Source organism: Marmota flaviventris, chromosome 17, assembly GCF_047511675.1.
Source record: "Marmota flaviventris isolate mMarFla1 chromosome 17, mMarFla1.hap1, whole genome shotgun sequence".
Taxonomy (NCBI): Eukaryota; Metazoa; Chordata; class Mammalia; order Rodentia; family Sciuridae; genus Marmota; species Marmota flaviventris.
Genome location: NC_092514.1, coordinates 47,743,812 through 47,757,352, shown reverse-complemented (window position 1 = coordinate 47,757,352; position 13,541 = coordinate 47,743,812). Strand labels below are relative to the sequence as shown.

The following is a 13,541-nucleotide window of genomic DNA, read 5'->3' as shown; positions in this document are numbered from 1 at the left end:
GAGAGGAGGGGTACCTACAAGCAGAGCAGCCTTGTGTGCAAGTTTATCAGCGAGGAGATGCAGAGGCTCAAGCAACAGGTGATCAATGCAGCCTTTATGAGAAAAACTCAGAGTGACATTGGCCAAAAATTACAAAAACTAGAGGGCTTTACTGAGAAGTGTGCCAGAGAGCTGATTAAGGTGGCCACCACAGTTATCACCAATGAAGACTCAGAGGCTCAAAGACGGACGGACCAAAAAGATAAAAAGGAGGATGGATCTCTTTACAGCTGCCCTCACCACAAAACCAGAGGTCACTCAAAGCGGGGGTCTTACTAGAACAAAGCCAATGGTCCAAATGTTTATAAGGGGGAAAAACATGGCCAGACAAAAAGGGAAGCCTCCAGTGCCCTGCTGGGCAAGCACCCACTGCCACGCTCAAAAGCTGAGCCCTGAACAGAGAAGGAGCAAATGTTTCCCCCAGCCTTTGGCCCCAGCCCCTCCTTTTAGTTCTCCCCACCTGCTTGGAAGGTGATGACTGATGAAAATGGCAGGGGTCTGATAGACACACAGCTGCATCTGATGCATGGGACCCAGGGCCTCAGGAGGGCTCAGCTGCTGCAAGCCCAAGAATATACTGGGGATAAGTTCACATTAACAGGCAACAGTGGGCCATAGGGTGCGCACTCCAAAAGGACATGCCACCCCAGCTCCAAGCCACATGCTGTGAGCCACCAGCAGGAAGGGCCACAGAGCCCCATGCACCCAGGCATAGTGAACAAAAACACAAGAGGGGCAGCTACTATGTACAATTAGAGCAGGCCCCTACCTGGTAGGAGGAGGAAGCCAAGCAGACAAAAAGCAACACTTAGGTGGGCACAATACGGCTGCCACACCAGGACCCGCACGGGACCTGCCCTCCAACCTCAGCAGACAGCCCACAGTGAGATTTACATAGGTGCCTTTTATACAAATGATGTCCCAGGTCATTCAATCTCTGCTAAGGTTTACATTAGATTTAAGAGTTGGAGAATTTCAAAAGCCAAGATCCTGCACCAGAAGATAACAAAAAAATCCTGCATCTAAAAGCGCCAGAGGCTCTGTGTATGCTTCCCTTCCCTAAATGACAGTTCCTCCTAGGTGCTTGAGTACACCATCTTTGGGACAGCCCTGGTCTCTGAATTATCAAGAAAAAGTCACTTAACTTGGTTACCATCTGACTCAGCAATAGAACAGACAACAGCAACTGGTGGTTCTCAGGAGTAAATACACATTCCAAATGTGTTTGGAGAGAATCAACATGGCCACCTACGAACCAGCACGTTCTCCACCCACCAGGTGTCTCTTGCCTAGGGTGTGAGTTCAGAAGGGCCAATTGCTGTTTTATCAAGAATATTCAGCGAATTTAATCTTCATGGAGTCTGAGAGGATTTTAAACAACAGATGGTCACAAATGCAATCCAGACGTGAGAAAATTCGAGTCCCTTGGTGAGGGGAACCCTACCAGCTGAACAGCGGCTCCCCGCAGCTGGCAAAATTGAATGCTGCAGAGTTCTGGCAGTGCAGAGAAGCAGAGTTTCAGATCCTGTGGAGATCTGCCACCCGCGCCTACACAAGGCACCAGACCGGGGACTGAAGTTGGGACTTAGTAAAGAAACAGTCCGGGTCCATCCTTCTCACTGGACACCCCACACGGAAATGGGCGGTCACCATCTTGGAGAATCAACTTCATCAGCTTTGGGGGGATTGCACAGCAGTGAGTTTGGCGACAGATCAGGTGTGTGACCCCCAGCACTCCCCTCCACCCAGCTGGGATAACTCAAAAACTTTCTCGCCAGCTCTCCGTGGGCGTGAATATCAGAGCCCAGTGAACCTGAAAAGGTGCCTGATCTCCAATTCCCCTTCCCTCCAGCGGTGATAACCAAAACCTTTCTTGCCAGCTCTCGATGTGTGTGGCTATCAGAGGGAATAAGTCAGAACAGGTTGCCAGTTTCCAACTCCTTCTCTCCACAGCCATGATGACTGGGTGACTAACAAAGAGAGCGCCCAGGTGTTCAAGAGTGCAGGGCGGCCAGGGCACTGCATGCCCAGAGTGAAACTAGAGCTGTGGAGAGGAGCCCCAGTAAGTGGGGCCTGGCGTGCAGAAATGAGGGGGCTAGAGACCAGGAGCAACCCAAAGAGACTGGGATTGGAGAGACATCCAGCAGGGGAGGGAGAGCCACCCCACACAGATTGCTTCCTATATCCTGAGGGCACCTACTGGAAGAGAAGAAAACAGAACTCTTAAGAGTGCATTTTTTTCTTTTCTCTTCCCTTTTTCTTTTTTCTTTTCTTTGTACTTTTCTCCCTCCTTCTCTTCCCCTCCCAACCTCCCAAGCATTACTACTTCTACTACATATAATTTACTAAATGCAAATAGGTGAATGTTTCTAGGCTTTTTATAGTCCTCCTAAGTACCTACCCCCAAATACTCCTGTCTACTCTCCTGTTAATATCCCCCTTCATTAGAGCTCTCCTCCAAAGTAGCTAAGGTATACTAACCCCCATATCCTCACATCTTTCCCCCTAAAGATAAAGTCCTACGACCAAATGTGAGTGTTCTTTCCCTATTCATAAAGCTTCTGCTGCTATCACCACTCATGGATTCATAGGATGCCTCAGTCATTGCCATAAAACTTTAGCTCCAAACAAGAAACTCATCTTACTGCAATGGTACACCAAGATGCAAGTCATTAGGGTTGACAAGGGACTCCAGGAGAGTGGGGAGTTGAAGCTCCAAACCTCAGTGCTTGTGTTTCAAAGAAAGAAAAGTTAAAGGCAGACCCAAAAAGCCATGCAGGAGAGCTTCATTATAAGTAAAAGTAGAGTAAGGCTCAAACACAGAGCACTCCTGAGTGGGTCTTCTCCCAGCCGAGAACAACAAATGGAACAATGCTGTCTCCAAATGGATTGGTGTTTTAGGGGTGCCCTGAGAGCTGGGGTCCACCTTCAGCACTATTTGACAATCAGGGTTCAACTCCTTCATGTCAGGTGGTAGAGTTTTGGGCCCTAGTTGGTCCTTTCCAGAACTGTCATGGTGTCCACCTAGGGAGGGGAGTGTTATTTACGAGTCAATCCTATGTTAATGTGAGAATTGGGATACCTGTGGCCATCAATTCTAGCTTTACAATGACCTCAACTGACCCTGTCAAGAGTTAGGAATAGCCCCCATTAAACCTTTGATGTATTTCTTATTTGGCTCCTTTTGTTCTCTTTATTTGTATACTTGTTGTTTTCCTGCATTATCTGAGTACCTACTTGCCTTAAAATTAATTTAAAGAAAACCTTAAAAGTAACTTAAGGAAAACCCATGACCTTGCCCTGATATTGGCTTGCATTTCACTTCTCACTACTCACTGCTACCTAACATCTCCCACTCTTTGAAACTGCAGGCTGCATGGCAGATGAACAGCAGTCCCCCTGCCTTCCACAGGGACCATACAGGAAAGCAGGTAGAGAGAGGGTGGGGGCAGTCTCACAGACAGCTTTGGCAGGGTGCCCCACTCCTCACGCTGTAGTCCAACCAGACTTAGTTAAACTTCATAAATTTCATCACAGATCTTCAACAGCCCCATGGCACATTGGGCAAATATTCTCACAGATGAGAGATTAAAGCAGAGCACAGCAGTCAAGGTGCCCCAGTGTAAGCAAGTAAGGGGGCAGGAATGCAGGTCCCACCCCCTAGGTCAGGGCTCCTATCTACTGGGTGTCAAAGAACCAGGCACACATGGGCACTTCCCTGGTCAGGCACCACGCTGTGGCTTCACCAGACCGAGGTTCTAATGGAGTTGATGTCTGCTGCAAAGCTTTAATTCAACATGTAAACTTTTAAAAACAGGAAAGCATGAATTCTAATCACCAAAATATCCCCTTTACTAACAATGTTACTGTACAAAATTCTGATGTCTTTTTCAGATTTAAAAAAAATGTAATCACATCATTAAATACTATTACAGCATAATATTAGAAACAACCCCAAATGCAAACATGACATTCAATTTCTCACAAAACATGTTTATTCAGATGTATCATTTCTATACTTTACAGGGTATATCATAGCAATACAATATATGTATACAAGTTTCATCATGCAACACTGAATCTCCCCCCAGGAGGTCACTATAGTGTAATCTCCCTTTAGTTTTTTGTGATTAATATCTTTGGATAGAATTCATACTGTGGCAGAGTCAGAGAGACTGTCTCTGAGTGTCCTTCAAGAATGGGGACATTCTAGCATTTCAAGCAGGTATTGATGTCTAGGACAGAGGAGGATGGAAATGTGGAAGAACAAGGTTTATTTAAGCTGGTGTAATCCAGAGGGGCTAATGCCAAAAAATCCCTGGACCCCAGGTATGGAAGTTCTCTGTGATTTCTACTCAGTGAATGGTTACACAACACAATGGTTAACATAATAGCTATTTTTATTCCATGTTCTTAGATTGGACAGAGGTTTCACAAGATTTTACTAAGAAAAGAGAAAGAGTAACTTTTGTACATCAACAAGCTTGATTGCAGACATAACTTTTTTTTTAAGTTGTAGATGGGCACAATACCTTATTTTTATGTGGTGTAAGAATCAAACCCAGTGCCTCACACCTGCTAGGTAAGTGTTCTACCACTGAGCCACAACCCCAGCCCTGCAGACCTAAGTTTTACAAGAAAGACAAACCTGACCTTTACAATAAAGAGGAGCTAAACCACAATGAGCTCTCTAGAAATCCTGTTGACTTTTAAAAAAAAAAATCTTGTTTACTAGGAGAAAGGCTTATATGTTACAATTAAGGTGGGGATCTTTTGGACACTACATCATTTGGAGTATTTGTGGTACATCGTTACCCCCTCTGATGCTCATTATTTAACCCTTTAAATAAAAAAAATCATTATCGTCTAGGCTTAACATTTTATATAATGCCATAATCTTAATTTCTCTCTCTGTTACTCCCTCCCCACCCCAATAGCTGCTTCTGTAGTTGACCCAATGTTTCATTGTAAAAGGGAGACAAACATGAAAGCAATAAACAATAGCATAATCCATACTATGTCAATTAAACTTTTCAATCCACCAAGAATAGAAAAACCATCCTCCAAAGAGTGAGCTTGGTTCCCAAGCCTTAATGCCCTTTCAGGTTTGAACTAGTACATGTGCTAGTTGGCTTTTTTTTTTTTTTTTTCAATTTAATTAATAAGTTTAAATTTTATACAAGAAAAATGTATATATTTTTATGACCATTAAAGTATCCAGACTTCCTTTTAAGCCTTAGTCCTTTATGAATTTTTTTCAATTAGTTATATATAACAGCAGAATGCATTTTGACTATTAAACACAAATGGAGGCAACTTTTCATTTCTTGGTTAGAAACAGTGCACAGTCACCCCATTCCTGCAATCATACATGTACATAGATTAATACAATCCACCTCATTCCACCATCCTTTCCACTCCCATATCCCCTCCCCTCCCACACTCCCCTCTGCCCAATCCAAAGTCCCTCCCATCTTCCCTTGCCCCGCCACCCATTATGGGTTAGCTATGTGTTTGGTGGTTGTCAGTCCTGTAGTAAAGACCAAGGAGAGGACTGTGTATATGACAGAAGTAAGGGGTGGCAATGCACCACAGTATGAGAGCCCTCTTACAGGATGAAACAGTCCATTTGTCCTGTTGCTTAGTTTATTTTCCTCCTTGCATTGATCAGCCAGCCCTCAAGTGGCTGAAGCAGGGCTGCTGTTTCCTCAAGCTTTGGTGTGTGCAGGCTAGCCAGCTTCCAGGGTGACCAGAGCAGGGCTAGTGTCCTTCTGATCCTCAAGCTTCTCTGGTGATTCCTTCTTCCTGATGGTCAGCTGAAGGGGAGCAAAAGAATGTATATGAGATTCTATTACAGACAGTCTAAAAACAAACCAAAAAGAACAAAATATTACATAATACATCATGTATATGTGTGCGAGTATATATATGTGTATGTGTGTGTGTGTGTGTGTGTGTGTGTGTATACACACACACACATACATTTGGTGATGCTGTAAAGAGGAGTAAAAAAGTTGTGGACACTGCTCCCTGTGTGTGCGGCAGAGGTGGGGGATATCCTGGAAAGTTTGAACTACATAGATTTATCTCAATGTAACTTTAAACAAATTTGAAAACAGCTTTTAATTCCATGAGCCTGACCCAACATTTCATGCTTTGGTTTATGACCTTCCATATATTATTATTTCCTCTAAAAACATGATGTAAATTTCAACTCCCTACCTCACAGGTCAGTTGTCATCCAAAGGTGCACTTCTAGGTGTGTCACCTTTAGTCTGAGAATATATTTCTGCATGGAAATATTGCTGAATGCCTACCTAGCTCCCAAGGTGAGGTAGTGCAGAACAACTTGATTTGCCCATGGCTTATTGTCGGGAGCTGCCTTGGATGCAGACGCCTTTAAGCCCTGATGCACCGGGTTCTGAACAATTACTGCATTCAGTCTGGCAGGGCAGTGCCAGGTTGCAGTAATGTGGCATCACCCCAGCTCAGATAACAAGGCATGGCTCCAGGTGTAGGCATCACCCAATGGGGTTGAGTTACACTCATCTGTTCCCTTGTATTCTGACCCCTTTGCCCTTTTTTGGATAAAATGTTCTATGGAAACTCCCCTTGTGTGTCTCCTATGTAAAAATAAAGAATTCCAGTGGCTCTATGTCTTTCCATGGGCCCTTACGTTTACAGAGCCACCCCCGGATTATTGAAAAGGTACTTCTGTGTGGTTGTGTGCCTTCTTTGTCATTTTCTTAAGTTATTGGAATAGTCAGATTTATGAACCACGCATTAGGTCTCCAGCTATGACAGATGGTGATAGCTTATCATCCTCACCATCTTTGTTTTACCAGATGCAAAACCAAGGTTGTACCTAGTTCTGGACCCTGGACAAGGTCACCCAGTTAAAAGGGATGTGAATTCAGCTCTACCAACTCTGATGCCTTTACCTCTCCCCACACTACCCTTTGCAAGACAAAACTAGGTAACATATTTTTCCTTTCTTGATAATCTCATGGAAGAAGCCAATGTCAGACTAAGTTTGGTAGTTCTAGGAGGGTATTTTCCCAAGAGGGGGCTTTTCCCCAAGTCCAGGTGGGTGGAGTCTGTCCAGTCTGGCTCATACCACTGCCCAGAGCCCAAGAGCCCAGATGGCTTTCTCTGGAAACCAGAGTCCCCTTCAGAGAGGAGTGTGAGGGTGAGTTAGGAAGCTGCTTCCAGGCTGGACTCCCAGAGCAGCCAGAGATCCCTCTCCAGCTTGCCCCACAGGGTCAAGGTCCAGAGGAGGCCAGTAGCTCCACCTCTGCCCCCTCACCAGCAGGCTGGACCCACCTAGCCCCGCCCACTGCCTGCTGTGAGGACTGCAACCTTTGTTTAAAGTACTCACTTATTTTCCTTGGATGAGTTCCCTGAGTCAGCACAACTCCTGCTCAAGGGCCCAGAAGGACTGGTGGGTGGTCCTGGGGGAGGAAAGGCAGGCGGCAAGCGGTGGGCACTGATGAGGCGACTGGGATGGAGACTGCCCAACTTCCCAGCTTCTGTGGTCTTGGGCAGCACAGCAGCATCTTTGGGATGGAATCACTGAAGAGGCCTCATGGAGTGGTAGCATCTGGTGGCAGCAGCAGCAACATGTAGCTGCTTCAGGCGTAGGGCATCAGGCGAGGGAGGTCCGGAGTTGAGAGTTGGCGTGGGGGTGGCAACAGCTGAGGTGTTGGCATCCAGCTGCAGTTTGGGAGATCCCTTGCTGCATACTCACAGTGGCGGTGGCAGCAGAAGAGTCCAGAAGCTGCTGTGGTGACAACAGAGGGATGTTGCCATGATCATTTCTGTCCTGCAGTGCCACAGGAGTCTGACTGCAGTGGGTGAAGTGGGCATCCAGTGCTGCGTATCGCTGTCTTGCGTCCATGATGGAGTCTGGTGGTGGCAGCAGCAACATGCAGCTTCATCCGGGAGCCGGCATGGGGCACTGGAGTCAGGCATCATGGCGGGGGATGAAGGGCATTGACGTTGGGCCCTTGGTGGGCAGCATCATAGTCCAGCTGGGGTTTGGGAGTTTGGTTGCTGCACGGTGGCGGCAGCACCAGTAGAGTCTGGAAACGGGGCTGAGGACACAGAGGCGTCCAGTGGTGAGCATCTTCATCCTGCTGGGGTAACAGGAATCCTGCTGCAGTGGCATCTGGCGACCATGTGGGGAGTCCGGTGGCTACAGTGAAGAGCTCCAGGCTGGTGGCGGCAGCGAGGGCGCAGGGCAGTGAGCCTCAGAGTGGAAGGGCGACGAGAGGCTGGAATGGCCTCTGCAGTGGCTTTTCCAGGCCCTGGGTCTTGGTCCTGGCTGAGCGGCCTGTTCAGGAAGCAGCACGAAGGGGGTGGCAATACCCAGGCAGCTGCTGAGGACCTTAGGCTGCCCACACCTGCCTCGCCTGGCACTGGCCATGAGCCCGCCGGGTGGCTGCTCGCCCCATCCCCGATGTGGCCTCTGCAGGGGAACTAGGCCATCTGCCAGGTGGGGCAGCCTTGGGAGAGGACCCCCACCTTCCTAAGAGACATCCCACCTGGGCTGTGGGGGGAGAGAGCAGAGGAACTAGGACCTCTTCATCCTCAAAGTGCATTTCTGATTGGAAGCATTTCCTCTCAGAACTGGAACAGGACAAGGATGCCCTCTCTCACCTTCTACTCTACATAGTCCCTGATACTCTAGCCAGAGTTTAAACTATACTGCTGTTTAAACTCCACTACAGCTTAGACTACACGACAGAGCTGTAGATGAAAGAAATCAAAGGGATGGGAATAGGGGAAGAAGAACTCAAACTATCCCTATTTGCTGATGACATGATTCTACACATAGAGGATCCAAAAAAACTCCACCAGAAAACTTCTAATATTAACAAATTCAGCAATGTCACAGGATATGAAATCAATATTCATAAATCAAATGCATTTCTATCTATTAGTGATGAACCCTCTGAAAGAGAAATTAGGAAAACTATCCCATTCACAATAGCCTCAAAAATGAAATATTTGGGTATAAATTTAACAAAAGAGATGAAAGACCTATACAATGAAAACTAAAGAAAGAAATTGAAAAGACTTTCAAAGATGGCGGACCAGAGGGAAGCAGCATCTGTGTTGCTCTGTGACCCAGATCTCTCCTAGTAGGAATTCTGCATCTCTTGAGAGTGTTAGAGGCCCCTGTACAGCTTCTCTCTACAGAAATGACCAGCGCTGTGACCTCGCGCAGGACTCAGGGCCTCAGTGTCCGAGCAGGACCCAAAGCCAAAGTTGCAGTTCACTTAAGACTTGGCCAGCGCCTTAGCAGAACCACCTACCAACACATCTGCAGACCGCCGAGACTCGCTCCACTCCCACGCAGGTCACTCAGCTGCTACCTCCCCACAGCACAAGGCCATCGGTTCCCCTGACATCACCAGACACCCGGCTCTGGAAGCACACCGACTACATCTTGGAAAGCATCCCTTGCCATTTTGAGGTGGGTGTGGCTATCGGATCCCTCCCCTTTTGAGCAGGTACCTGATTGCAATTCCTCCCTCATGGAATTAATATTGTCAAAATGGCCACACTATCAAAAACCTTATACAGATTTAATGTGATTCCAATTAAAATCCCAATAACATTCCTCATAGAAATAGAAAAAGTAATCATGAAATTCATTTGGAAAAATAGACACAGAGAAATCCTTATTGACAAAGCAATCCTTAGCAAAAAGAGTGAAGTAGGAGACATCACAATATCAAACCTTAAACTACTACAGATCTGTAGTAACAAAAACGGCATGCTATTGGCACCAAAATACACATGTAGACCAATGGTACAAAATAGAAGATACAGAGAAAAACCCACATAAATGTAGTTATCTCATTCTTGACAAAGGTGCCGAAAACATACATTAGCTAAAGGATAGCCTCTTCAACAATGGTGCTGGGGAAACTGTAAATCCATATGTAGCAGACTGAAATTAAACCACGATCTCTCACCTTGCACAAACACTCAAAGTAGATCAAGGACCTAGGAATTAGACCAGAGACCCTGTACTTAAGAAATAAAATCAAGAATTAATAATGGGATGGATTCAAACTTAAAAGCTTCTTCTCAGCAAAGGAAACAATAATATGAAGAGAGAGCTCACAGAGTGGGAGAACATCTTTACTACACGCACATTAGATAAAACACTAATTTCCAGGATATATAAAAAACTCAAAAACGTCAACATCCAAAGAATAAATACCCCAATCAATAAATGGGCTAAGGAAATGGGCAGACACTTCACAGAAGAAGATACACAGTCGATCAACAAATATATGAAAATATGTTCAACTTCACCAGAAATTAGAGAAATGCAAATCAAAACTACTCTAAGACCATCTTACTCCAGCCAGAATGGCAGTTAACAAGAATACAAGCAACAATAAATGTTGGTGAGGATGTGGGGGGGAAAGGTATACTCATACATTGCTAGTGGCATTGCAAATTGGTGCAACCACTCTGGAAAGCAGTATGGAGCTTCCTCAAAAAACATGGAATGGAACCTCCATTTGACCCAGAAATTCCACTCCTCAATCTATACCCAAAAGACTTAAAATCAGCATACTAGAGTGATGCAGCCACATCAATGTTTATAGCAGCTCAAGTCACAGTAGGTAAACTGTGGAACCAACCTAGAAGTCCTTCAAGAGCTAAATCGATAAAGAAAATGTGGTATATGTGCACAACGGAATCAGCTTTAAAAGAGAATACAATTATGACACTTGCAGGTAAGTGGATGGAGTTGGAGAATATTATGTAAATGAAAAAAGCTAATCCTCAAAAACAACAGGCTGAATGTTCTCCCTGATAAGTGGATGCTGATCCATAATGAGGGGGGCAAGGGAAGAATGGAGGAACTTGGGGCAAAGGGGAAGGATAGGAGGGACAGGCATGGGGTAGGAAAGAGGGTGGAATGAGAGGGATATCATTACCCTAGGTACATGCAGGACTGCACATATGGTGCAACTCTACATCGTGTTCTACCAGAGAAATGAAAAGCTGTGCGCCATTTCTGAACAATGAACCAAAGTGAATTCTGCTGTTATGTACAACTAATTAGAGCTAATTAATTTTTTTAAAGTACATTTCTGTGTCTAAGGGTGGCAGAAGACCAAGACCAAGGACAGCACGTCTTGGGGTTCCCTCTGCCATCTATGCCCTCCACCCTTGTCCAGCCCCAGGGATGCGCTTTGAGGGGGAGGACTTGTAGCCCCACCCCCCACTGCCTCTGCTCTCAGTGGCCACAGCCCAGGAGATGTCGCTGGGGAGGGTGGGTGTCCTCTCCAAAGGCTGCCCCGGCTGGCAGCGGGCCTACTCCCCCCGCAGAGGCCGCAACCCAGGGAGGGACAGGGCGAATCCGGGGTGGGGCGAGCTGCCACCCGGGGGGCTCAGGGCCGGTGCCAGGCGCCGCCTGCGTGGGCAGCATAAGGTCCTCAGAGGCTGTGTGGGTACCGCCGCCTGCCGTGTCCTGCTTCCTGAGCAGGCAGGCCCTGCCAGGAGCAAGACAAGTGGCCTGGGGCAGCCACAGCACAGGGCACCCCATCCTCTGGTCGCCCTCTGACTCTGAGGCCCGCTGCCCTACGCTGTCGCTGTCGCCACAGCCAGCGCTCCACACTGTGGCCACTGGAGTCCCGACCTGGCCACCAGAAATGCTGCCAACACCTCCACTGCACTGGAAGCAGACTCCCGCCACCGCCAATGGATGAGGATGCTCCTATTTGGACGCCTATTTCCATGCAGCCACCGATTCAACTGGACTCCCCAAAGGGCCTTAGGGCGCCTAGGCTCCCTGATGAACGCCCTGCCCGCAGAGGGATGCCGCTGGTTGCTGGGAACCTCCAATGTGGAACATTGAGGGTGGCTGCTGTTCACTTCCACACTGCAACTGGACTCCTCCACAGGTGGCGCCTACACCTCCAGGCTTGGGGAGGGTGTGGGCACCCCATTTTATCTGTGCCACCTGTTCATCCTGCCAGGGGATTAATTCACTAATTGGCTTTAGGCTCTCATAACAGGATCATTTCCCCTCTAAACCTTCTTGCATTGTCTCACCCATGAGCTTTTGGGGGACACCGAGAAACTCAACCATATCGTGTCTTCATCAGATAGCTTAGCCAGATCTTCTTCACGACTTGCTGTAGCTTCTACATCAGCACTTGCTGCTTCACCCTGCACTTGTCTTATATGGAGATGGGCCTCTTGCCTCCAACATCATGAACCAAATTCCGCCACCTTCAGACTTCTTCTGGAGCTTTCTCCCTTCTCTTGGCATCAGAAAAATCTAATGTTTTGGCCTTATCTGGATGCGGTTTTGGCTTAAGGGAATGTGGCTTGTTTCATCTGTTCTCCAGACTATGAAAACTTTATCCCTATCAGCTGTTTTGCTTTCTTATCATTCACCTATGCCCTGGAGCAGCACTTTAATTTTCCTTATGAACATTTCCCTTGCATTCTTATTGGGACTAACTATTCAAGAGGCACAGCTTTTTTTTTTTTCTTTCTTTCTTTCTTTCTTTTTTAAATAGTTTTAGATCAACAGCATGCCTTTCTTTGTTTAGTTGTTTTTTTTTTTTTTTTTTTTTTGTAGTGCTAAGGATTGAACTCAGTGCCTCATACATTCTAGGCAAGCACTCTGCCACTGAGCTACAGCCCAGCCCAAGGCACAGCTTTCTATTTGGAATGCAAAACTTGGAACTCTTCCTTTTTTTCCAACTGTTCAGTCCATTACAGAGTAATTAACTGGTCTAACTTCAATATTGTTTCTTAGGGAATGAGAAGAAGGTGAGTCATGATCTGTGGAGCAATAAGAAGACACATATTAAGTTTGCTGTCTTATATGAACAGGGTTTGTAGTGTCACATGACATCTAACCTAGTTAACGTCACAGAACACAGTAGGGGATAAAATGCCCTGAAATCCTCACCACCCTTTAGGCAGTCATCTCGGCTCCATGCACAGGGGCCCCACAGGACCCCTGTGCTCTAAGGGCGCTCTCCATCTTCAGCTACTCAGTGCTGGGGGTGGCACAGCCTGGTGAATGGATTGAGCACTATTGTGTCAACATAAATGTTTGTTACTAAAATACTTACAATGCCATCCCAGACATTTAAAAAAAAACCACCATCACAAAAAATAAAATAGACAGTTTTAGTGGGAGGAGGCGGATAGCTGTGGTGGGGCATCTGGCACAATGCGCAGGTGCTCACATGTGGGAGGTGCCCTCAAGGACTTTAGAACTAGGGCAGCGAGAAAACATTCTAGGAGAAGTGGAGGCTTCTGGTCTAATCGTTTCTTGACCCCCTGCCTCTGGCATTTGTGTGTGTGTGAATTTTATGTAGCTGCCAGGGAAGATGGCTGACTTTGAAAGAATGGGATGGCAGCTTGGGTCACCACCTGTACCAACTGGAAGATAATGATGTAAAGGGCCTCTCCTTCAGCTGGAACCTCCCAAGGCCCCCTGCATGGGGAGC

General features: G+C 46.7%; 1 long non-coding RNA gene across 1 annotated transcript in view; it reads right to left on the bottom strand.

Moving 5' to 3' along the window:
* Nucleotides 1–4,011: 4,011 nt before the first annotated feature.
* Nucleotides 4,012–13,541, bottom strand: part of LOC139702435 (uncharacterized) — a 42,292-nt gene continuing 32,762 nt past the window's right edge. Inside the window, exons 16-17 of the long non-coding RNA XR_011705048.1 lie at nt 7,418–12,864; nt 4,012–5,855 (exon numbers count right to left, since the gene is read on the bottom strand). This is a non-coding gene — a long non-coding RNA (uncharacterized lncRNA). The remainder of the gene's footprint in view (nt 5,856–7,417; nt 12,865–13,541) is intronic.